This window comes from Leptodactylus fuscus, chromosome 5 (assembly GCF_031893055.1).
Source record: "Leptodactylus fuscus isolate aLepFus1 chromosome 5, aLepFus1.hap2, whole genome shotgun sequence".
Taxonomy (NCBI): Eukaryota; Metazoa; Chordata; class Amphibia; order Anura; family Leptodactylidae; genus Leptodactylus; species Leptodactylus fuscus.
In genome coordinates this window covers 120,190,399-120,216,413 of record NC_134269.1, presented here as the reverse complement: position 1 = coordinate 120,216,413, position 26,015 = coordinate 120,190,399, and positions in this window count along the sequence as shown.

Here is a 26,015-nt window from a genome sequence, read left to right as displayed (position 1 = left end):
TGATTCTGGCTCTGTCCTCTCAGACAGATACTGGCTCTGACCTCTCATACTAATTCTGGCTCTTACCTCTCAGACTGATTCTTGCTCTGACCTCTCATACTGATTCTGGCTTTGACCTCTCAGACTGATCCTAGCTCTAACCTCTCATACTAATTCTGGCTCTGACCTCTCAGTCTGATTCCGGCTCTGACCTCTCATACTGATTCTGGCTCTGACCTCTCAGAATGATCCTGGCTCTAACCTCTCATACTAATTCTGGCTCTGACCTCTCAGTCTGATTCCAGCTCTTACCTCTCAGACTGATTCTGGCTCTTTCCTCTCATACTGATTCTGGCTCTGACCACTCAGACTGATTCTGGCTCTGACCTCTCAGTCTGATTCTGGCTCTGACGTCTCAAACTGCTTCTGGCTCTGACCTTTCAGACTGATTCCGGCTCTGACCTCTCATACTGATTCTGGCTCAGATCTCTCATACTGATTCTGACTCTGATCTCTCATACTGATTCTGGCTCTGACCTCTCATACTGATTCTGGTTCTGACCTCTCATACTGATTCTGGCTCTGACCTTTCACACTGATTCTGGCTCTGACCTCTCAGTCTGATTCTGGCTCTGACCTCTCAGTCTGATTCTGGCTCTGCCCTCTGATACTGATTCTGGCTCTGACCTCTAACACTGATTCTGGCTCTGACCTCTCAGACTGATACTGGCTCTGACCTCTCAGACTGATTCTGGCTCTGACCACTCATACTGATTCTGGCTCTGACCTCTCATACTGATTCTGGCTCTGATCTCTCATACTGATTCTGGCTCTGACCTCTCAGACTGATTTCTGGCTCTGACCTCTCTTACTAATTCTGGCTCTGACCTTTCATACTAATTCTGACTCTGACCTCTCAGACTGATTCTGGCTCTGACCTCTCAGTCTGATTCCGGCTCTAACCTCTCAGTCTAATTCCGGCTCTGACCTCTCATACTGATTCTGGCTCTGACCTCTCATACTGATTCTGGCTCTGACCTCTCATACTGATTCTGTTCCTGACCTCTCAGACTGATTCTGGCTCTGACCTCTCATACTGATTCTGGCTCTGACCTCTCATACTGATTCTGGCTCTGACCTCTCATACTGATTCAGGCTCTGACCTCTCATACTGATTCTGGCTCTGACCTTTCACACTGATTCTGGCTCTGACCTCTCAGTTTGATTCTGGCTCTGACCTCTCATACTGATTCTGGCTCTGACCTCTCACACTGATTCTGGCTCTGACCTCTCAGACTGATTCTGGCTCTGACCTCTCATACTGATTCTGGCTCTGACCTCTCATACTGATTCTGACTCTAACCTCTCAGACTGCTTCTGGCTCTGACATCTCAAACTTCTTCTGGCTTTGACCTCTCAGACTGATTCTGGATCTGACCTCTCATACTGATTCTGGCTCTGACCTCTCATACTGATTCTGGCTCTGACCTCTCATACTGATTCTGGCTCTGACCTCTCATACTGATTCTGGCTCTGACCTCTCATACTGATTCTGGCTCTGACCTCTCAGACTGATTCTGGCTCTGACCTCTCAGTCTGATTCTGGCTCTTACCTCTCTTACTTCTTATGGCTCTGACCACTCAGACTGATTCTGACTCTGATCACTCATACTGATTCTGGCTCTGACCTCTCATACTGATTCTGGTTCTGACCTCTCATACTGATTCTGGCTCTGACCTTTCACACTGATTCTGGCTCTGACCTCTCAGTCTGATTCTGGCTATGACCTCTCATACTGATTCTGGCTCTGCCCTCTCATACTGATTCTGGCTCTGACCTCTCACACTGATTCTGGCTCTGACCTCTCAGACTGATTCTGGCTCTGACCTCTCAGACTGATTCTGGCTCTGACCTCTCAGACTGATTCTGGCTCTGACCTCAGACTGATTCTGGCTCTGACCTCTCAGACTGATTCTGGCTCTGACCTCTCAGACTGATTCTGGCTCTGTCCTCTCAGACAGATACTGGCTCTGACCTCTCATACTAATTCTGGCTCTTACCTCTCAGACTGATTCTTGCTCTGACCTCTCATACTGATTCTGGCTTTGACCTCTCAGACTGATCCTAGCTCTAACCTCTCATACTAATTCTGGCTCTGACCTCTCAGTCTGATTCCGGCTCTGACCTCTCATACTGATTCTGGCTCTGACCTCTCAGAATGATCCTGGCTCTAACCTCTCATACTAATTCTGGCTCTGACCTCTCAGTCTGATTCCAGCTCTTACCTCTCAGACTGATTCTGGCTCTTTCCTCTCATACTGATTCTGGCTCTGACCACTCAGACTGATTCTGGCTCTGACCTCTCAGTCTGATTCTGGCTCTGACGTCTCAAACTGCTTCTGGCTCTGACCTTTCAGACTGATTCCGGCTCTGACCTCTCATACTGATTCTGGCTCAGATCTCTCATACTGATTCTGACTCTGATCTCTCATACTGATTCTGGCTCTGACCTCTCATACTGATTCTGGTTCTGACCTCTCATACTGATTCTGGCTCTGACCTTTCACACTGATTCTGGCTCTGACCTCTCAGTCTGATTCTGGCTCTGACCTCTCAGTCTGATTCTGGCTCTGCCCTCTGATACTGATTCTGGCTCTGACCTCTAACACTGATTCTGGCTCTGACCTCTCAGACTGATACTGGCTCTGACCTCTCAGACTGATTCTGGCTCTGACCACTCATACTGATTCTGGCTCTGACCTCTCATACTGATTCTGGCTCTGATCTCTCATACTGATTCTGGCTCTGACCTCTCAGACTGATTTCTGGCTCTGACCTCTCTTACTAATTCTGGCTCTGACCTTTCATACTAATTCTGACTCTGACCTCTCAGACTGATTCTGGCTCTGACCTCTCAGTCTGATTCCGGCTCTAACCTCTCAGTCTAATTCCGGCTCTGACCTCTCATACTGATTCTGGCTCTGACCTCTCATACTGATTCTGGCTCTGACCTCTCATACTGATTCTGTTCCTGACCTCTCAGACTGATTCTGGCTCTGACCTCTCATACTGATTCTGGCTCTGACCTCTCATACTGATTCTGGCTCTGACCTCTCATACTGATTCTGGCTCTGACATCACAAACTGATTCCGGATCTGACCTCTCAGTCTGATTCTGGCTCTGACCTCTCAGTCTGATTCTGGCTCTGATCTCTCAGACTGATTATGGCTCTGACCTCTCATACTGATTCTGGCTCTGACCTCTCATACTGATTCTGGCTCTGACCTTTCACACTGATTCTGGCTCTGACCTCTCATACTGATTCTGGCTCTGATCTCTCATACTGATTCTGGCTCTGACCTCTCACACTGATTCTGGTTCTGACCTCTCATACTGATTCTGGCTCTGATCTCTCATACTGATTCAGGCTCTAACCTCTCAGACTTCTTCTGGCTCTGATCTCTCATACTGATTCTGGCTCTGACATCTCATACTTCTTCTGGCTCTGACCTCTTAGACTGATTTTGGCTCTGACCTCTCAGACTGCTTCTGGCTCTGACGTCTCATACTGTTTCTTACTCTGACCTCTCAGACTGATACTGGCTCTGACCTCTCAGACTGATTCCGGCTCTGACTTCTCCGACTGATTCTGGCTCTGACCTCTCATACTGATTCTAGCTTTGACCTCTCATACTGATTCTGGCTCTGACCTCTCATACTGATTCTGGCTCTGACCTCTCATACTGATTCTGGCTCTGACATCACATACTGATTCCGGATCTGACCTCTCAGTCTGATTCTGGCTCTGACCTCTCAGTCTGATTCTGGCTCTGACCTCTCAGACTGATTATGGCTCTGACCTCTCATACTGATTCTGGCTCTTACCTCTCATACTGATTCTGGCTCTGACCTTTCACACTGATTCTGGCTCTGACCTCTCATACTGATTCTGGCTCTGATCTCTCATACTGATTCTGGCTCTGACCTCTCACACTGATTCTGGTTCTGACCTCTCATACTGATTCTGACTCTGACCTCTCACACTGATTCTGGTTCTGACCTCTCAGACTGATTCCGGCTCTGACTTCTCCGACTGATTCTGGCTCTGACCTCTCATACTGATTCTAGCTTTGACCTCTCATACTGATTCTGGCTCTGATCTCTCATACTGATTCTGGCTCTGACATCTCATACTTCTTCTGGCTCTGACCTCTTAGACTGATTTCTGGCTCTGACCTCTCTTACTAATTCTGGCTCTGACCTTTCATACTAATTCTGGCTCTGACCTCTCAGACTGATTCTGGCTCTGACCTCTCAGACTGATTCTGGCTCTGACCTCTCAGTCTAATTCCGGCTCTGACCTCTCACACTGATTCTTGCTCTGACCTCTCATACTGATTCTGGCTCTGAGCTCTCATATTGATTCTGGCTCTGACCTCTCAGACTGATTCTGGCTCTGACCTCTCATACTGATTCTGGCTCTGATCTTTCAGACGGATTCTGGCTCTGACCTCTCAGTCTGATTCTGGCTCTTACCTCTCATACTGATTCTGGCTCTGACCTCTCAGTCTGATTCTGGCTCTGACGTCTAATACTGCTTCTGGCTCTGACCTTTCAGACTGATTCTGGCTCTGACATCTCATACTTCTTCTGGCTCTGACCTCTCAGACTGATCCTGGCTCTAACCTCTCATACTAATTCTGGCTCTGACCTCTCCGACTGATTCTGGCTCTGACCTCTCAGTCTGATTCCGGCTCTGACCTCTCATACTGATTCCATCTCTGACCTCTCTGACTGCTTCTGGCTCTGACATCTCATACTTCTTCTGGCTCTGACCTCTCAGGCTGATTCTGGCTTTGACCTCTCAGACTGATCCTGGCTCTAACCTCTTATACTAATTCTGGCTCTGAACTCTCATACTGATTCTGGCTCTGATCTCTCATACTGATTCTGGCTCTGACCTTTCATACGGCTTCTGGCTCTGACCTCTCATACCGGTTCTGGCTCTGACCTCTCAGACTTATTCTGGCTCTGACCTCTCAGACTGATTCTGGCTCTAACCTCTCATACTAATTTTCGCTCTGACCTCTCATACTAATTCTGGCTCTGACCTCTCAGACTGATTCTGGCTCCGAACTCTCAGACTGATTCTGGCTCTGACCTCTCAGACTGATTCTGGCTCTGACCTCTCATACTAATTCCGGCTCTCACCTCTCCTACTGATTCTGGCACTCATCTCACATACTGATTCTTGCTCTGTCCTCTCATACTGATTCCGGCTCTGACCTTTCATACTGCTTCTGGTTCTGTCATCTCATACTGATTCTGGCTCTGACCTCTCAGACTGATTCTGACTCTGACCTCTCATACTGATTCTGGCTCTGACCTCTCAGACTGATTCTGGCTCTGACCTCTCAGTCTAATTCCGGCTCTGACCTCTCACACTGATTCTGGCTCTGACCTCTCATACTGATTCTGGCTCTGAGCTCTCATATTGATTCTGGCTCTGACCTCTCAGACTGATTCTGGCTCTGACCTCTCATACTGATTCTGGCTCTGATCTTTCAGACGGATTCTGGCTCTGACCTCTCAGTCTGATTCTGGCTCTTACCTCTCATACTGATTCTGGCTCAGACCTCTCAGTCTGATTCCGGCTCTGACGTCTAATACTGCTTCTGGCTCTGACCTTTTAGACTGATTCTGGCTCTGACATCTCATACTTCTTCTGGCTCTGACCTCTCAGACTGATCCTGGCTCTAACCTCTTATACTGATTCTGGCTCTGACCTTTCATACGGCTTCTGGCTCTGACCTCTCATACCGGTTCTGGCTCTGACCTCTCAGACTTATTCTGGCTCTGACCTCTCAGACTTATTCTGGCTCTGACCTCTCATACTAATTTTCGCTCTGACCTCTCATACTAATTCTGGCTCTGACCTCTCAGACTGATTCTGGCTCCGAACTCTCAGACTGATTCTGGCTCTGACCTCTCAGACTGATTCTGGCTCTGACCTCTCATACTAATTCCGGCTCTGACCTCTCATACTGATTCTGGCACTCATCTCACATACTGATTCTTGCTCTGTCCTCTCATACTGATTCCGGCTCTGACCTTTCATACTGCTTCTGGTTCTGTCATCTCATACTGATTCTGGCTCTGACCTCTCAGACTGATTCTGACTCTGCCCTCTCATATTGATTCTAGCTCTGACCTCTCATACTGATTCCGGCTCTGACCTTTCAGTCTGATTCCGGCTCTGACCTCTCAGTCTGATTCCGGGCTCTGTCCTCTCATACTGATTCTGGCTCTGACCTCTCATACCGCTTCTGACTCTGACCTCTCATACCGATTCTAGCTCGAACCTCTCAGTCTGATTCTGGCTCTGACCTCTCATACTGATTTTGTCTCTGACCTCTCATACTGATTCTGGCTCTGACCTTTCACACTGATTCTGGCTCTGACGTCTCAAACTGCTTCTGGCTCTGACCTTTCAGACTGATTCTGGCTCTGACCTCTCATACTGATTCTGGCTCTGATCTCTCATACTGATTCTGACTCTGATCTCTCGTACTGATTCTGGCTCTGACCTTTCATACTGATTCTGGTTCTGACCTCTCATACTGATTCTGGCTCTGACCTTTCACACTAATTCTGGCTCTGACCTCTCAGTCTGATTCTGGCTCTGACCTCTCAGTCTGATTCTGGCTCTGCCCTCTCATACTGATTCTGGCTCTGACCTCTAACACTGATTCCGGCTCTGACCTCTCAGACTGATACTGGCTCTGACCTCTCAGACTGATTCTGGCTCTGACCTCTCATACTGATTCCGGCTCTGACTTCTTCGACTGATTCTGGCTCTTACCTCTCATACTGATTCTGGCTCTGACCTCTCATACTGATTCTGGCTCTGATCTCTCATACTGATACTGGCTCTGACATCTCATACTGATTCTGGCTCTGACATCTCATACTTCTTCTGGCTCTGACCTCTCAGACTGATTTCTGGCTCTGACCTCTCTTACTAATTCTGGCTCTGACCTTTCATACTAATTCTGGCTCTGACCTCTCAGACTGATTCTGGCTCTGACCTCTCAGTCTGATTCCGGCTCTAACCTCTCAGTCTAATTCCGGCTCTGACCTCTCATACTGATTCTGGCTCTGACCTCTCATACTGATTCTGGCTCTGACCTCTCATACTGATTCTGGCTCTGACCTCTCAGACTGATTCTGGCTCTGACCTCTCATACTGATTCTGGCTCTGACCTCTCATACTGATTCTGGCTCTGACCTCTCATACTGCTTCTGGCTCTGACCTAACATACTGATTCCGGCTCTGACCTCTCAGTCTGATTCTGGCTCTGACCTCTAAGACTGATTATGGCTCTGCCCTCTCATACTGATTCTGGCTCTGACCTAACATACTGATTCCGGCTCTGACCTCTCAGTCTGATTCTGGCTCTGACCTCTAAGACTGATTATGGCTCTGACCTCTCATACTGATTCTGGCTCTGACCTCTCATACTGATTCTGGCTCTGACCTTTCACACTGATTCTGGCTCTGACCTCTCAGTCTGATTTTGGCTCTGACCTCTCATACTGATTCTGTCTCTTACCTCTCAGACTGATTCTTGCTTTGACCTCTTATACCGATTCTGGCTTTGACCTCTCAGACTGATCCTGGCTCTAACCTCTCATACTAATTCTGGCTCTGACCTCTCTGACTGATTCTGGCTCTGACGTCTCATACTGCTTCTGGCTCTGACCTTTCAGACTGATTCTGGCTCTGACATCTCATACTTCTTCTGGCTCTCACCTCTCAGACTGATCCTGGCTCTAACCTCTCATACTAATTCTCGCTCTGACCTCTCCGACTGATTCTGGCTCTGACCTCTCAGTCTGATTCCGGCTCTGACCTCTCATACTGATTCCATCTCTGACCTCTCTGACTGCTTCTGGCTCTGACATCTCATACTTCTTCTGGCTCTGACCTCTCAGGCTGATTCTGGCTTTGACCTCTCAGACTGATCTTGGCTCTAACCTCTTATACTAATTCTGGCTCTGAACTCTCGAACTGATTCTGGCTCTGATCTCTCATACTGATTCTGGCTCTGACCTTTCATACGGCTTCTGGCTCTGACCTCTCATACCGGTTCTGGCTCTGACCTCTCAGACTTATTCTGGCTCTGACCTCTCAGACTGATTCTGGCTCTGACCTCTCATACTAATTTTCGCTCTGACCTCTCATACTGATTCTGGCTCTGACCTCTCAGACTGATTCTGGCTCCGAACTCTCAGACTGATTCTGGCTCTGACCTCTCAGACTGATTCTGGCTCCGAACTCTCAGACTGATTCTGGCTCTGACCTCTCATACTAATTCCGGCTCTGACCTCTCATGCTGATTCTGGCACTCATCTCACATACTGATTCTTGCTCTGTCCTCTCATACTGATTCCGGCTCTGACCTTTCATACTGCTTCTGGTTCTGTCCTCTCATACTGATTCTGGCTCTAACCTCTCATACTGATTCCGGCTCTGACCTCTTAGTCTGATTCCGGCTCTGACCTCTCATACTGATTCTGGCTCTGACCTCTCATACCGCTTCTGACTCTGACCTCTCATACCGATTCTAGCTCGAACCTCTCAGTCTGATTCTGGCTCTGACCTCTCATACTGATTTTGGCTCTGACCTTTCACACTGATTCTGGCTCTGACCTCTCATACTGATTCTGGCTCTGACCTCTCCTACTGATTCTGGCTCTGACCTCTCACACTGATTCTGGCTCTGACCTCTCAGACTGATTCTGGCTCTGACCTCTCATACTGATTCTGGCTCTGACCTCTCATACTGATTCTGGCTCTGACCTCTCATACTGATTCTGACTCTGACCTCTCAGACTGCTTCTGGCTCTGACATCCCAAACTTCTTCTGGCTTTGACCTCTCAGACTGATTCTGGCTCTGACCTCTCATACTTATTCTGGCTCTGACCTCTCATACTGATTCTGGCTCTGACCTCTCAGACTGATTCTGGCTCTGACCTCTCAGTCTGATTCTGGCTCTTACCTCTCATACTGATTCTGGCTCTGACCACTCAGACTGATTCTGACTCTGATCTCTCATACTGATTCTGGCTCTGACCTCTCATACTAATTCTGGTTCTGACCTCTCATACTGATTCTGGCTCTGACCTTTCACACTGATTCTGGCTCTGACCTCTCAGTCTGATTCTGGCTATGACCTCTCTTACTAATTCTGGCTCTGACCTTTCATACTAATTCTGGCTCTGACCTCTCAGACTGATTCTGGCTCTGACCTCTCAGTCTAATTCCGGCTCTGACCTCTCACACTAATTCTGGCTCTGACCTCTCATACTGATTCTGGCTCTGAGCTCTCATATTGATTCTGGCTCTGACCTCTCAGACTGATTCTGGCTCTGACCTCTCATACTGATTCTGGCTCTGATCTTTCAGACGGATTCTGGCTCTGACCTCTCAGTCTGATTCTGGCTCTTACCTCTCATACTGATTCTGGCTCTGACCTCTCAGTTTGATTCCGGCTCTGACGTCTAATACTGCTTCTGGCTCTGACCTTTCAGACTGATTCTGGCTCTGACCTCTCGTACTGATTCCAGTTCTGACCTTTCATAATGCTTCTGGCTCTGACCTCTCATACCGGTTCTGGCTCTGACCTCTCAGACTGATTCTGGCTCTGACCTCTCGTACTGATTCCAGTTCTGACCTCTCATACTGATTTCGGCTCTGACCTCTCATACTGATTCTGGCACTGATCTCACATACTGATTCATACTCTGTCCTCTCATACTGATTCCAGCTGTGACCTTTCATACTGCTTCTGGTTCTGTCCTCTCATACTGATTCTGGCTCTGACCTCTCAGACTGATTCCGGCTCTGCCCTCTCATACTGATTCCGGCTCTGACCTCTCATACTGATTCCAGCTCTGACCTCTCAGTCTGATTCCGGCTCTGACCTCTCAGTCTGATTCCGGGCTCTGACCTCTCAGACTTATTCTGGCTCTGACCTCTCATACCACTTCTGGCTATGACCTCTCATACCGATTCTGGCTCGGACCTCTCAGTCTGTTTCTGGCTCTGACCTCTCATACTGATTCAGGCTCTGACCTCTCATACTGATTCTGGCTCTGACCTTTCACACTGATTCTGGCTCTGACCTCTCAGTTTGATTCTGGCTCTGACCTCTCATACTGATTCTGGCTCTGACCTCTCACACTGATTCTGGCTCTGACCTCTCAGACTGATTCTGGCTCTGACCTCTCAGTCTGATTCTGGCTCTGACCACTCAGACTGATTCTGGCTCTGACCTCTCCTACTGATTCCGGCTCTGACCTCTCAGTCTGATTCTGGCTCTGACCTCTCAGTCTGATTCTGGCTCTGACCTCTCAGACTGATTCTGGCTCTAACCTCTTATATTGCTTCTGGCTCTGACCTCTCAGACTGCTTCTAGCTCTGACGTCTCATACTAATTCTTGCTCTGACCTCTCAGACTGATTCTGGCTCTGACCTCTCATACTAATTCTGGCTCTGACCTCTCATACTGATTCTGGTTCTGACCTCTCAGACTGATTCTGGCACCGAACTCTAAGACTGATTCTGGCTCTGACCTCTCAGACTGATTCTGGCTCTGACCTCTCATACTGATTCCGGCTCTGACCTCTCATACTGATTCTGGCTCTGATCTCACATACTGATTCTTGCTCTGTCCTCTCATACTGATTCCGGCTCTGACCTCTCATACTGCTTCTGGTTCTGTCCTCTCATACTGATTCTGTCTCTGACCTCTCAGACTGATTCTGGCTCTGCCCTCTCATACTGATTCTGGCTCTGACCTCTCAGTCTGATTCTGGCTCTGACCTCTCAGTCTGATTCCGGCTCTGCCCTCTCATACTCATTCCGGCTCTGACCTCTCATACTGATTCCAGCTCTGACCTCTCAGTCTGATTCCGGCTCTGACCTCTCAGTCTGATTCCGGGCTCTGACCTCTCAGACTTATTCTGGCTCTGACCTCTCATACCACTTCTGGCTATGACCTCTCATACCGATTCTGGCTCGGACCTCTCAGTCTGATTCTGGCTCTGACCTCTCATACTGATTCAGGCTCTGACCTCTCATACTGATTCTGGCTCTGACCTTTCACACTGATTCTGGCTCTGACCTCTCAGTTTGATTCTGGCTCTGACCTCTCATACTGATTCTGGCTCTGACCTCTCAGACTGATTCTGGCTCTGACCTCTCATACTGATTCTGGCTCTGACCACTCAGACTGATACTGGCTCTGACCTCTCCTACTGATTCCGTCTCTGACCTCTCAGACTGATCCTAGCTCTAACCTCTCATACTAATTCTGGCTCTGACCTCTCAGTCTGATTCTGGCTCTGACCTCTCAGACTGATTCTGGCTCTGATCTCTCAGACTGATTCTGGCTCTAACCTCTTATATTGCTTCTGGCTCTGACCTCTCAGACTGCTTCTAGCTCTGACGTCTCATACTAATTCTTGCTCTGACCTCTCAGACTGATTCTGGCTCTGACCTCTCATACTAATTCTGGCTCTGACCTCTCATACTGATTCTGGTTCTGACCTCTCAGACTGATTCTGGCTCCGAACTCTAAGACTGATTCTGGCTCTGACCTCTCAGACTGATTCTGGCTCTGACCTCTCATACTGATTCCGGCTCTGACCTCTCATACTGATTCTGGCTCTGCCCTCTCATACTGATTCTGGCTCTGACCTCTCAGTCTGATTCTGGCTCTGACCTCTCAGTCTGATTCCGGCTCTGACCTCTCAGTCTGATTCCGGGCTCTGACCTCTCATACTGATTCTGGCTCTGACCTCTCATACCGATACTGGCTCTGACCTCTCATACTGCTTCTGGCTTTGACCTCTCATACTGATTCTGGCTCTGACCTCTCATACTGATTCTGGCTCTGACCTTTCACACTGATTCTGGCTCTGACCTGTCACTCTGATTCTGGCTCTGACCTCTCATACTGATTCTGGCTCTGACCTCTCAGACTGATTCTGGCTCTGACCTCTCATACTGAATCTGGCTCTGACCTCTCATACCGATTCCGGCTCTGACCTCTCACACTGATTCTGGCTCTGACCTCTCAGTCTGATTCTGGCTCTGACCTCTCATACTGATTCTGGCTCTGACCTCTCATACTGATTCTGGCTCCGACCACTCAGACTGATTCTGGCTCTGACCACTCATACTGATTCCGGCTCTGACCTCTCAGTCTGATTCTGGCTCTGACCTCTCAGTCTGATTCTGGCTCTGACCTCTCAGTCTGATTCTGGCTCTGACCTCTCATACCGATTCTGGCTCGGACCTCTTAGTCTGATTCTGGCTCTGACCTCTCAGTCTGATTCTGGCTCTGACCTCTCCTACTGATTCCGGCTCTGACCTCTCAGTCTGATTCTGGCTCTGACCTCTCAGTCTGATTCTGGCTCTGACCTCTCAGGCTGATTCTGGCTCTGATCTCTCATACTGATTCTGGCTCTAACCTCTTATATTACTTCTAGCTCTGACCTCTCAGACTTCTTCTAGCTCTGACGTCTCATACTAATTCTTGCTCTGACCTCTCAGACTGATTCTGGATCTGACCTCTCATACTGATTCTGACTCTGACCTCTCAGAATGATTCTGGCTCTGACCTCTCAGTCTGATTCCGGCTCTGACCTCTTATACTGATTCCGGCTCTGACCTTTCATACTGCTTCTGGCTCTGTCCTCTCATACTGATACTGGCACTGATCTCTCATAATGATTCTGGCTCTGACCTCTCAGACTGATTCTGGCTCTGACCTCTCAGACTGATTCTGGCTCTGACCTCTCAGACTGATTCTGGCTCTGACCTCTCATACTGATTCTGGCTCTGACCTCTCATACTGATTCTGGCTCTGACCTCTCAGTCTGATTCTGGCTCTTACCTCTCATACTGATTCTGGCTCTGACCACTCAGACTGATTCTGGCTCTGACCTCTCAGTCTGATTCTGGCTCTGACGTCTCATACTGCTTCTGGCTCTGACCTTTCAGACTGATTCCGGCTCTGACCACTCAGACTGATTCTGGCTCTGACCTCTCATACTGATTCTGGCTCTGACCACTCAGACTGATTCTGGCTCTGACCTCTCAGTCTGATTCTGGATCTGACGTCTCATACTGCTTCTGGCTCTGACCTTTCAGACTGATTCCGGCTCTGACCACTCAGACTGATTCTGGCTCTGACCTCTCATACTGATTCTGGCTCTGACCTCTCGTACTGATTCCAGTTCTGTCCTTTCATAATGCTTCTGGCTCTGACCTCTCATACCGGTTCTGGCTCTGACCTCTCAGACTGATTCTGGCTCTGACCTCTCGTACTGATTCCAGTTCTGACCTCTCATACTGATTTCGGCTCTGACCTCTCATACTGATTCTGGCACTGATCTCACATACTGATTCATACTCTGTCCTCTCATACTGATTCCAGCTCTGACCTTTCATACTGCTTCTGGTTCTGTCCTCTCATACTGATTCTGGCTCTGACCTCTCAGACTGATTCCGGCTCTGCCCTCTCATACTGATTCCGGCTCTGACCTCTCATACTGATTCCAGCTCTGACCTCTCAGTCTGATTCCGGCTCTGACCTCTCAGTCTGATTCCGGGCTCTGACCTCTCAGACTTATTCTGGCTCTGACCTCTCATACCACTTCTGGCTATGACCTCTCATACCGATTCTGGCTCGGACCTCTCAGTCTGATTCTGGCTCTGACCTCTCATACTGATTCAGGCTCTGACCTCTCATACTGATTCTGGCTCTGACCTTTCACACTGATTCTGGCTCTGACCTCTCAGTTTGATTCTGGCTCTGACCTCTCATACTGATTCTGGCTCTGACGTCTCACACTGATTCTGGCTCTGACCTCTCAGACTGATTCTGGCTCTGACCTCTCATACTGATTCTGGCTCTGACCTCTCATACTGATTCTGACTCTAACCTCTCAGACTGCTTCTGGCTCTGACATCTCAAACTTCTTTTGGCTTTGACCTCTCAGACTGATTCTGGATCTGACCTCTCATACTGATTCTGGCTCTGACCTCTCATACTGATTCTGGCTCTGACCTCTCATACTGATTCTGGCTCTGACCTCTCATACTGATTCTGGCTCTGACCTCTCATACTGATTCTGCCTCTGACCTCTCAGACTGATTCTGGCTCTGACCTCTCAGTCTGATTCTGGCTCTTACCTCTCTTACTTCTTATGGCTCTGACCACTCAGACTGATTCTGACTCTGATCACTCATACTGATTCTGGCTCTGACCTCTCATACTGATTCTGGTTCTGACCTCTCATACTGATTCTGGCTCTGACCTTTCACACTGATTCTGGCTCTGACCTCTCAGTCTGATTCTGGCTATGACCTCTCATACTGATTCTGGCTCTGCCCTCTCATACTGATTCTGGCTCTGACCTCTCACACTGATTCTGGCTCTGACCTCTCAGACTGATTCTGGCTCTGACCTCTCATACTGATTCTGGCTCTGACCTCTCAGACTGATTCTGGCTCTGACCTCAGACTGATTCTGGCTCTGACCTCTCAGACTGATTCTGGCTCTGACCTCTCAGACTGATTCTGGCTCTGTCCTCTCAGACAGATACTGGCTCTGACCTCTCATACTAATTCTGGCTCTTACCTCTCAGACTGATTCTTGCTCTGACCTCTCATACTGATTCTGGCTTTGACCTCTCAGACTGATCCTAGCTCTAACCTCTCATACTAATTCTGGCTCTGACCTCTCAGTCTGATTCCGGCTCTGACCTCTCATACTGATTCTGGCTCTGACCTCTCAGAATGATCCTGGCTCTAACCTCTCATACTAAATCTGGCTCTGACCTCTCAGTCTGATTCCAGCTCTTACCTCTCAGACTGATTCTGGCTCTTTCCTCTCATACTGATTCTGGCTCTGACCACTCAGACTGATTCTGGCTCTGACCTCTCAGTCTGATTCTGGCTCTGACGTCTCAAACTGCTTCTGGCTCTGACCTTTCAGACTGATTCCGGCTCTGACCTCTCATACTGATTCTGGCTCAGATCTCTCATACTGATTCTGACTCTGATCTCTCATACTGATTCTGGCTCTGACCTCTCATACTGATTCTGGTTCTGACCTCTCATACTGATTCTGGCTCTGACCTTTCACACTGATTCTGGCTCTGACCTCTCAGTCTGATTCTGGCTCTGACCTCTCAGTCTGATTCTGGCTTTTCCCTCTGATACTGATTCTGGCTCTGACCTCTAACACTGATTCTGGCTCTGACCTCTCAGACTGATACTGGCTCTGACCTCTCAGACTGATTCTGGCTCTGACCACTCATACTGATTCTGGCTCTGACCTCTCATACTGATTCTGGCTCTGATCTCTCATACTGATTCTGGCTCTAACCTCTCAGACTGATTTCTGGCTCTGACCTCTCTTACTAATTCTGGCTCTGACCTTTCATACTAATTCTGACTCTGACCTCTCAGACTGATTCTGGCTCTGACCTCTCAGTCTGATTCCGGCTCTAACCTCTCAGTCTAATTCCGGCTCTGACCTCTCATACTGATTCTGGCTCTGACCTCTCATACTGATTCTGGCTCTGACCTCTCATACTGATTCTGTTCCTGACCTCTCAGACTGATTCTGGCTCTGACCTCTCATACTGATTCTGGCTCTGACCTCTCATACTGATTCTGGCTCTGACCTCTCATACTGATTCTGGCTCTGACATCACAAACTGATTCCGGATCTGACCTCTCAGTCTGATTCTGGCTCTGACCTCTCAGTCTGATTCTGGCTCTGACCTCTCAGACTGATTATGGCTCTGACCTCTCATACTGATTCTGGCTCTGACCTCTCATACTGATTCTGGCTCTGACCTTTCACACTGATTCTGGCTCTGACCTCTCATACTGATTCTGGCTCTGATCTCTCATACTGATTCTGGCTCTGACCTCTCACACTGATTCTGGTTCTGACCTCTCATACTGATTCTGGCTCTGATCTCTCATACTGATTCAGGCTCTAACCTCTCAGACTTCTTCTGGCTCTGATCTCTCATACTGATTCTGGCTCTGACATCTCATACTTCTTCTGGCTCTGACCTCTTAGACTGATTTTGGCTCTGACCTCTCAGACTGCTTCTGGCTCTGACGTCTCATACTGTTTCTTACTCTGACCTCTCAGACTGATACTGGCTCTGACCTCTCAGACTGATTCCGGCTCTGACTTCTCCGACTGATTCTGGCTCTGACCTCTCATACTGATTCTAGCTTTGACCTCTCATACTGATTCTGGCTCTGACCTCTCATACTGATTCTGGCTCTGACCTCTCATACTGATTCTGGCTCTGACATCACATACTGATTCCGGATCTGACCTCTCAGTCTGATTCTGGCTCTGACCTCTCAGTCTGATTCTGGCTCTGACCTCTCAGACTGATTATGGCTCTGACCTCTCATACTGATTCTGGCTCTTACCTCTCATACTGATTCTGGCTCTGACCTTTCACACTGATTCTGGCTCTGACCTCTCATACTGATTCTGGCTCTGATCTCTCATACTGATTCTGGCTCTGACCTCTCACACTGATTCTGGTTCTGACCTCTCATACTGATTCTGGCTCTGATCTCTCATACTGATTCAGGCTCTAACCTCTCAGACTTCTTCTGGCTCTGATCTCTCATACTGATTCTGGCTCTGACATCTCATACTTCTTCTGGCTCTGACCTCTTAGACTGATTTTGGCTCTGACCTCTCAGACTGCTTCTGGCTCTGACGTCTCATACTGTTTCTTACTCTGACCTCTCAGACTGATACTGGCTCTGACCTCTCAGACTGATTCCGGCTCTGACTTCTCCGACTGATTCTGGCTCTGACCTCTCATACTGATTCTAGCTTTGACCTCTCATACTGATTCTGGCTCTGATCTCTCATACTGATTCTGGCTCTGACATCTCATACTTCTTCTGGCTCTGACCTCTTAGACTGATTTCTGGCTCTGACCTCTCTTACTAATTCTGGCTCTGACCTTTCATACTAATTCTGGCTCTGACCTCTCAGACTGATTCTGGCTCTGACCTCTCAGACTGATTCTGGCTCTGACCTCTCAGTCTAATTCCGGCTCTGACCTCTCACACTGATTCTTGCTCTGACCTCTCATACTGATTCTGGCTCTGAGCACTCATATTGATTCTGGCTCTGACCTCTCAGACTGATTCTGGCTCTGACCTCTCATACTGATTCTGGCTCTGATCTTTCAGACGGATTCTGGCTCTGACCTCTCAGTCTGATTCTGGCTCTTACCTCTCATACTGATTCTGGCTCTGACCTCTCAGTCTGATTCTGGCTCTGACGTCTAATACTGCTTCTGGCTCTGACCTTTCAGACTGATTCTGGCTCTGACATCTCATACTTCTTCTGGCTCTGACCTCTCAGACTGATCCTGGCTCTAACCTCTCATACTAATTCTGGCTCTGACCTCTCCGACTGATTCTGGCTCTGACCTCTCAGTCTGATTCCGGCTCTGACCTCTCATACTGATTCCATCTCTGACCTCTCTGACTGCTTCTGGCTCTGACATCTCATACTTCTTCTGGCTCTGACCTCTCAGGCTGATTCTGGCTTTGACCTCTCAGACTGATCCTGGCTCTAACCTCTTATACTAATTCTGGCTCTGAACTCTCATACTGATTCTGGCTCTGATCTCTCATACTGATTCTGGCTCTGACCTTTCATACGGCTTCTGGCTCTGACCTCTCATACCGGTTCTGGCTCTGACCTCTCAGACTTATTCTGGCTCTGACCTCTCAGACTGATTCTGGCTCTGACCTCTCATACTAATTTTCGCTCTGACCTCTCATACTAATTCTGGCTCTGACCTCTCAGACTGATTCTGGCTCCGAACTCTCAGACTGATTCTGGCTCTGACCTCTCAGACTGATTCTGGCTCTGACCTCTCATACTAATTCCGGCTCTCACCTCTCATACTGATTCTGGCACTCATCTCACATACTGATTCTTGCTCTGTCCTCTCATACTGATTCCGGCTCTGACCTTTCATACTGCTTCTGGTTCTGTCATCTCATACTGATTCTGGCTCTGACCTCTCAGACTGATTCTGACTCTGACCTCTCATACTGATTCTGGCTCTGACCTCTCAGACTGATTCTGGCTCTGACCTCTCAGTCTAATTCCGGCTCTGACCTCTCACACTGATTCTGGCTCTGACCTCTCAAACTGATTCTGGCTCTGAGCTCTCATATTGATTCTGGCTCTGACCTCTCAGACTGATTCTGGCTCTGACCTCTCATTCTGATTCTGGCTCTGATCTTTCAGACGGATTCTGGCTCTGACCTCTCAGTCTGATTCTGGCTCTTACCTCTCATACTGATTCTGGCTCTGACCTCTCAGTCTGATTCCGGCTCTGACGTCTAATACTGCTTCTGGCTCTGACCTTTTAGACTGATTCTGGCTCTGACATCTCATACTTCTTCTGGCTCTGACCTCTCAGACTGATCCTGGCTCTAACCTCTCATACTGATTCTGGCTCTGACCTTTCATACGGCTTCTGGCTCTGACCTCTCATACCGGTTCTGGCTCTGACCTCTCAGACTTATTCTGGCTCTGACCTCTCAGACTTATTCTGGCTCTGACCTCTCATACTAATTTTCGCTCTGACCTCTCATACTAATTCTGGCTCTGACCTCTCAGACTGATTCTGGCTCCGAACTCTCAGACTGATTCTGGCTCTGACCTCTCAGACTGATTCTGGCTCTGACCTCTCATACTAATTCCGGCTCTGACCTCTCATACTGATTCTGGCACTCATCTCACATACTGATTCTTGCTCTGTCCTCTCATACTGATTCCGGCTCTGACCTTTCATACTGCTTCTGGTTCTGTCATCTCATACTGATTCTGGCTCTGACCTCTCAGACTGATTCTGACTCTGCCCTCTCATATTGATTCTAGCTCTGACCTCTCATACTGATTCCGGCTCTGACCTTTCAGTCTGATTCCGGCTCTGACCTCTCAGTCTGATTCCGGGCTCTGACCTCTCATACTGATTCTGGCTCTGACCTCTCATACCGCTTCTGACTCTGACCTCTCATACCGATTCTAGCTCGAACCTCTCAGTCTGATTCTGGCTCTGACCTCTCATACTGATTTTGTCTCTGACCTCTCATACTGATTCTGGCTCTGACCTTTCACACTGATTCTGGCTCTGACGTCTCAAACTGCTTCTGGCTCTGACCTTTCAGACTGATTCTGGCTCTGACCTCTCATACTGATTCTGGCTCTGATCTCTCATACTGATTCTGACTCTGATCTCTCGTACTGATTCTGGCTCTGACCTCTCATACTGATTCTGGTTCTGACCTCTCATACTGATTCTGGCTCTGACCTTTCACACTAATTCTGGCTCTGACCTCTCAGTCTGATTCTGGCTCTGACCTCTCAGTCTGATTCTGGCTCTGCCCTCTCATACTGATTCTGGCTCTGACCTCTAACACTGATTCCGGCTCTGACCTCTCAGACTGATACTGGCTCCGACCTCTCAGACTGATTCTGGCTCTGACCTCTCATACTGATTCCGGCTCTGACTTCTTCGACTGATTCTGGCTCTTACCTCTCATACTGATTCTGGCTCTGACCTCTCATACTGATTCTGGCTCTGATCTCTCATACTGATACTGGCTCTGACATCTCATACTGATTCTGGCTCTGACATCTCATACTTCTGGCTCTGACCTCTCAGACTGATTTCTGGCTCTGACCTCTCTTACTAATTCTGGCTCTGACCTTTCATACTAATTCTGGCTCTGACCTCTCAGACTGATTCTGGCTCTGACCTCTCAGACTGATTCTGGCTCTGACCTCTCAGTCTGATTCCGGCTCTAACCTCTCAGTCTAATTCCGGCTCTGACCTCTCATACTGATTCTGGCTCTGACCTCTCTTACTGATTTTGGCTCTGACCTCTCATACTGATTCTGGCTCTGACCTCTCAGACTGATTCTGGCTCTGACCTCTCATACTGATTCTGGCTCTGACCTCTCATACTGATTCTGGCTCTGACCTCTCATACTGCTTCTGGCTCTGACCTAACATACTGATTCCGGCTCTGACCTCTCAGTCTGATTCTGGCTCTGACCTCTAAGACTGATTATGGCTCTGCCCTCTCATACTGATTCTGGCTCTGACCTAACATACTGATTCCGGCTCTGACCTCTCAGTCTGATTCTGGCTCTGACCTCTAAGACTGATTATGGCTCTGACCTCTCATACTGATTCTGGCTCTGACCTCTCATACTGATTCTGGCTCTGACCTTTCACACTGATTCTGGCTCTGACCTCTCAGTCTGATTTTGGCTCTGACCTCTCATACTGATTCTGTCTCTTACCTCTCAGACTGATTCTTGCTTTGACCTCTTATACCGATTCTGGCTTTGACCTCTCAGACTGATCCTGGCTCTAACCTCTCATACTAATTCTGGCTCTGACCTCTCTGACTGATTCTGGCTCTGACGTCTCATACTGCTTCTGGCTCTGACCTTTCAGACTGATTCTGGCTCTGACATCTCATACTTCTTCTGGCTCTCACCTCTCAGACTGATCCTGGCTCTAACCTCTCATACTAATTCTCGCTCTGACCTCTCCGACTGATTCTGGCTCTGACCTCTCAGTCTGATTCCGGCTCTGACCTCTCATACTGATTCCATCTCTGACCTCTCTGACTGCTTCTGGCTCTGACATCTCATACTTCTTCTGGCTCTGACCTCTCAGGCTGATTCTGGCTTTGACCTCTCAGACTGATCTTGGCTCTAACCTCTTATACTAATTCTGGCTCTGAACTCTCAAACTGATTCTGGCTCTGATCTCTCATACTGATTCTGGCTCTGACCTTTCATACGGCTTCTGGCTCTGACCTCTCATACCGGTTCTGGCTCTGACCTCTCAGACTTATTCTGGCTCTGACCTCTCAGACTGATTCTGGCTCTGACCTCTCATACTAATTTTCGCTCTGACCTCTCATACTGATTCTGGCTCTGACCTCTCAGACTGATTCTGGCTCCGAACTCTCAGACTGATTCTGGCTCTGACCTCTCAGACTGATTCTGGCTCCGAACTCTCAGACTGATTCTGGCTCTGACCTCTCATACTAATTCCGGCTCTGACCTCTCATGCTGATTCTGGCACTCATCTCACATACTGATTCTTGCTCTGTCCTCTCATACTGATTCCGGCTCTGACCTTTCATACTGCTTCTGGTTCTGTCCTCTCATACTGATTCCGGCTCTGACCTCTTAGTCTGATTCCGGCTCTGACCTCTCAGTCTGATTCCGGGCTCTGACCTCTCATACTGATTCTGGCTCTGACCTCTCATACCGCTTCTGACTCTGACCTCTCATACCGATTCTAGCTCGAACCTCTCAGTCTGATTCTGGCTCTGACCTCTCATACTGATTTTGGCTCTGACCTCTCATACTGATTCTGGCTCTGACCTTTCACACTGATTCTGGCTCTGACCTCTCATACTGATTCTGGCTCTGACCTCTCCTACTGATTCTGGCTCTGACCTCTCACACTGATTCTGGCTCTGACCTCTCAGACTGATTCTGGCTCTGACCTCTCATACTGATTCTGGCTCTGACCTCTCATACTGATTCTGACTCTGACCTCTCAGACTGCTTCTGGCTCTGACATCCCAAACTTCTTCTGGCTTTGACCTCTCAGACTGATTCTGGCTCTGACCTCTCATACTTATTCTGGCTCTGACCTCTCATACTGATTCTGGCTCTGACCTCTCAGACTGATTCTGGCTCTGACCTCTCAGTCTGATTCTGGCTCTTACCTCTCATACTGATTCTGGCTCTGACCACTCAGACTGATTCTGACTCTGATCTCTCATACTGATTCTGGCTCTGACCTCTCATACTAATTCTGGTTCTGACCTCTCATACTGATTCTGGCTCTGACCTTTCACACTGATTCTGGCTCTGACCTCTCAGTCTGATTCTGGCTATGACCTCTCATACTGATTCTGGCTCTTTCCTCTCATACTGATTCTGGCTCTGACCTCTCAGACTGATTCTGGCTCTGACCTCTCAGACTGATTTTGGCTCTGACCTCTCATACTGATTCTGGCTCTGACCTCTCAGACTGATTCTGGCTCTGACCTCTCAGACTGATTCTGGCTCTGACCTCTCAGACTGATTCTGGCTCTGTCCTCTCAGACAGATTCTGGCTCTGACCTCTCATACTAATTCTGGCTCTTACCTCTCAGACTGATTCTTGCTCTGACCTCTCATACTGATTCTGGCTTTGACCTCTCAGACTGATCCTAGCTCTAACCTCTCATACTAATTCTGGCTCTGACCTCTCACTCTGATTCCGGCTCTGACCTCTCAGTCTGATTCCGGCTCTGACCTCTCATACTGATTCTGGCTCTGACCTCTCAGACTGATCCTGGCTCTAACCTCTCATACTAATTCTGGCTCTGACCTCTCAGTCTGATTCCGGCTCTGACCTCTCAGTCTGATTCCGGCTCTGACCTCTCATACTGATTCTGGCTCTGACCTCTCAGTCTGATTCTGGCTCTTACCTCTCATACTGATTCTGGCTCTGACCACTCAGACTGATTCTGGCTCTGACCTCTCAGTCTGATTCTGGCTCTTACCTCTCATACTGATTCTGGCTCTGACCACTCATACTGCTTCTGGCTCTGACCTTTCAGACTGATTCTGGCTCTGATCTCTCATACTGATTCTGACTCTGATCTCTCATACTGATTCTGGCTCTGACCTCTCATACTGATTCTGGTTCTGACCTCTCATACTGATTCTGGCTCTGACCTTTCACACTGATTCTGGCTCTGACCTCTCAGTCTGATTCTGGCTCTGACCTCTCAGTCTGATTCTGGCTCTGCCCTCTCATACTGATTCTGGCTCTGACCTCTAACACTGATTCTGGCTCTGACCTCTCAGACTGATTCTGGCTCTGACCTCTCATACTGATTCTGGCTCTGACCTCGCATACTGATTCTGGCTCTGACCTCTCAGACTGATTCTGGCTCTGACCTTTTAGTCTGATTCTGGCTCTTACCTCTCATACTGATTCTGGCTCTGACCACTCAGACTGATTCTGGCTCTGACCTCTCAGTCTGATTCTACCTCTGATGTCTCATACTGCTTCTAGCTCTGACCTTTCAGACTGATTCCGGCTCTGACCTCTCATACTGATTCGGACTCTGATCTCTCATACTGATTCTGACTCTGATCTCTCATACTGATTCTGGCTCTGATCTCTCATACTGATTCTGGCTCTGACCTCTCAGACTGATTCTGGCTCTGAACTCTCAGACTGATTCTGGCTCTTACCTCTCATACTGATTCTGGCTCTGACCTCTCATACTGATTCTGGCTCTGACCTCTCAGACTGATTCTGGCTCTGACCTCTCATACTGATTCTGGCTCTGACCTCTCAGACTGATTCTGGCTCTGACCTCTCAGTCTCATTCTGGCTCTTACCTCTCATACTGATTCTGGCTCTGACTACTCAGACTGATTCTGGCTCTGACCTCTCAGTCTGATTCTGGCTCTGACGTCTCATACTGCTTCTGGCTCTGACCTTTCAGACTGATTCCGGCTCTGACCTCTCATACTGATTCTGGCTCTGATCTCTCATACTGATTCTGGCTCTGACCTCTCATACTGATTCTGGCTCTGACCTCTCGTACTGATTCCAGTTCTGACCTTTCATAATGCTTTTGGCTCTGACCTCTCATACCGGTTCTGGCTCTGACCTCTCAGACTTATTCTGGCTCTGACCTCTCAGACTGATTCTGGCTCTGACCTCTCATACTAATTCTGGCTCTGACCTCTCATACTGATTCTAGCTCTGACCTCTCAGACTGATTCTGGCTCCGAACTCTCAGACTGATTCTGGCTCCGACCTCTCAAACTGATTCTGGCTCTGACCTCTCATACTGATTCCGGCTCTGACCTCTCATACTGATTCTGGCACTGATCTCACATACTGATTCATACTCTGTCCTCTCATACTGATTCCAGCTCTGACCTTTCATACTGCTTCTGGTTCTGTCCTCTCATACTGATTCTGGCTCTGACCTCTCAGACTGATTCTGGCTCTGCCCTCTCATACTGATTCCGGCTCTGACCTCTCATACTGATTCCGGCTCTGACCTCTCAGTCTGATTCCGGCTCTGACCTCTCAGTCTGATTCCGGGCTCTGACCTCTCAGACTTTTTCTGGCTCTGACCTCTCATACCGCTTCTGGCTATGACCTCTCATACCGTTTCTGGCTCGGACCTCTCAGTCTGATTCTGGCTCGGACCTCTCATACTGATTCAGGCTCTGACCTCTCATACTGATTCTGGCTCTGACCTTTCACGCTGATTCTGGCTCTGACCTCTCAGTCTGATTTTGGCTCTGACCTCTCCTACTGATTCTGGCTCTGACCTCTCAGACTGATTCTGGCTGTGACCTCTCACACTGATTCTGGCTCTGACCTCTCAGACTAATTCTGGCTCTGACCTCTCATACTGATTCTGACTCTGACCTCTCACACTGCTTCTGGCTCTGACATCTCAAACTTTTTCTGGCTTTGACCTCTCAGACTGATTCTGGCTCTTACCTCTCATACTGATTCTGGCTCTGACCACTCAGACTGATTCTGACTCTGATCTCTCATACTGATTCTGGCTCTGACCTCTCATACTGATTCTGGTTCTGACCTCTCATACTGATTCTGGCTCTGACCTTTCACACTGATTCTGGCTCTGACCTCTCAGTCTGATTCTTGCTATGACCTCTCATACTGATTCTGGCTTTGCCCTCTCATACTGATTCTGGCTCTGACCTCTCACACTGATTCTGGCTCTGACCTCTCAGACTGATTCTGGCTCTGACCTCTCATACTGATTCTGGCTCTGACCTCTCAGACTGATTCTGGCTCTGACCTCTCAGACTGATTCTGGCTCTGACCTCTCAGACTGATTCTGGCTCTGTCCTCTCAGACAGATTCTGGCTCTGACCTCTCATACTAATTCTGGCTCTTACCTCTCAGACTGATTCTTGCTCTGACCTCTCATACTGATTCTGGCATTGACCTCTCAGACTGATCCTAGCTCTAACCTCTCATACTAATTCTGGCTCTGACCTCTCAGTCTGATTCCGGCTCTGACCTCTCAGTCTGATTCCGGCTCTGACCTCTCATACTGATTCTGGCTCTGACCTCTCAGACTGATCCTGGCTCTAACCTCTCATACTAATTCTGGCTCTGACCTCTCAGTCTGATTCCGGCTCTGACCTCTCAGTCTGATTCCGGCTCTGACCTCTCAGTCTGATTCCGGCTCTTACCTCTCATACTGATTCTGGCTCTGACCTCTCAGTCTGATTCTGGCTCTTACCTCTCATACTGATTCTGGCTCTGACCACTCAGACTGCTTCTGGCTCTGACCTTTCAGACTGATTCCGGCTCTGACCTCTCAGTCTGATTCTGGCTCTGACGTCTCATACTGATTCCGACTCTGATCTCTCATACTGATTCCGGCTCTGACCTCTCATACTGATTCTGGTTCTGACCTCTCATACTGATTCTGGCTCTGACCTTTCACACTGATTCTGGCTCTGACCTCTCAGTCTGATTCTGGCTCTGACCTCTCAGACTGATTCTGGCTCTGACCTCTCAGACTGATTCTGGCTCTTACCTCTCAGTCTGATTCTGGCTCTGACCTCTCAGACTGATTCTGGCTCTGACCTCTCAGACTGATTCTGGCTCTGACCTCTCAGACTGATTCTGGCTCTGACCTCTCAGACTGATTCTTGCTCTGTCCTCTCATACTGATTCTGGCTTTGACTTCTCAGACTGATCCTAGCTCTAACTGTTCCCGGGTTTCTCCAGGTGAGAGAGAGCTCTATGAAGAAGGTGGATGATGGCGTCATCTACCC